A 1,328-nucleotide genomic window follows, 5' to 3' on the forward strand; every position below is an offset into this window, starting at 1 on the left:
ATATATATATATATATATATATATATATATATATATACATATACATATATATATATATGCATACATATATATGTGTGTATATGTATATATACATACATATATACATACATACACATATATATGTACATAAATACACAGACATACATATATACGTATATATATATATATATGTGTGTGTGTGTGTGTGTATATATATATATATATGTGTGTGTGTGTGTGTGTGTGTGTGTGTGTGTGTATTCATGATCGACCTTTTATCCTTTTGTCAGCCTGGATTAATACCATTTACATTTACTTATTTTTTTCTTTTATGGTTCGATAATAAAACGTTTATTTCCGAGCAATTAATAGAAACAAATATTGTTTTGAGTGGGTACAAAGTTAATTTTTGTGAGGGAGGAGTTTAGTTCATTAGAATCTACCCATCGTCCTCGGAGAATAAGAGGAAAGGAAAAAAAAAAGAAAAAGAAAAAGAAGCAAAACTGACAAGGAGTTTGAATTTAGAACCGAAATAGCTTAACTAGATTTTTACATTGTATCGGGTGATGAAATTTCTCTCCTCTCTGCCTTATTAAGTGATAATTTAATTAACTAATCAATGATGATGATGACGGCTTCTTTATTAACCTTTGCGGTTTACAAGAGATGCCAGTAAATACGACCTGTGTTGTATAGCCGCCTGACAAATTCGAGTGCAGTGGGACAGAGATGTTAGGTATAGGCGAAGGGGGAGGGGAGTAAAAGATGTTTTACAATTAAAGTGTAGACAAGTTTAAAGATTTATAAAAAGAATATATCTGCACGGATAAATGAAAAAAATATGATAAAATAATGCAAACAAGATAAAATTGAAATATCAAAAAAAAACAAAGAAAAAAAAAACGAAAAAAGAAATGCTGAAAGTGTTTAAATTTAGTATTGTCGCCCCCTCAGAAGTAAGAAACTATTGGCTTGGTTGGGTTGGAGCACCTCACGTCGTTTATCTCCAGTCATTACACGTTCATCTAAATGCATCCGTTAACATTTTTTCTGAGTGGGCTGCAATAGAAAACCCACGTCTTTAGGTTTAGGACACGACTACATTTAGTTCATTGCTACAGTTTTATAATTATTTTTAGCAACATTAAGGCAGCAAACTTGTAGTAACATTAGCACTCTGGACAAAACGCTTAGCGATATTTCTTCCGGCTCTTTACTTTCTGAGTTCAAATTGCACTGAGGTCAGCTTTTCATCTATTTTAGGTTCTATAATAATGTACTTGTCAAGCACTGGGACCATGTAATCGATTTGCCCTTTTCCCTGAAATTGTTGACCTTATGCTAAAACG

Source organism: Octopus bimaculoides, chromosome 2, assembly GCF_001194135.2.
Source record: "Octopus bimaculoides isolate UCB-OBI-ISO-001 chromosome 2, ASM119413v2, whole genome shotgun sequence".
Classification (NCBI taxonomy): domain Eukaryota; kingdom Metazoa; phylum Mollusca; class Cephalopoda; order Octopoda; family Octopodidae; genus Octopus; species Octopus bimaculoides.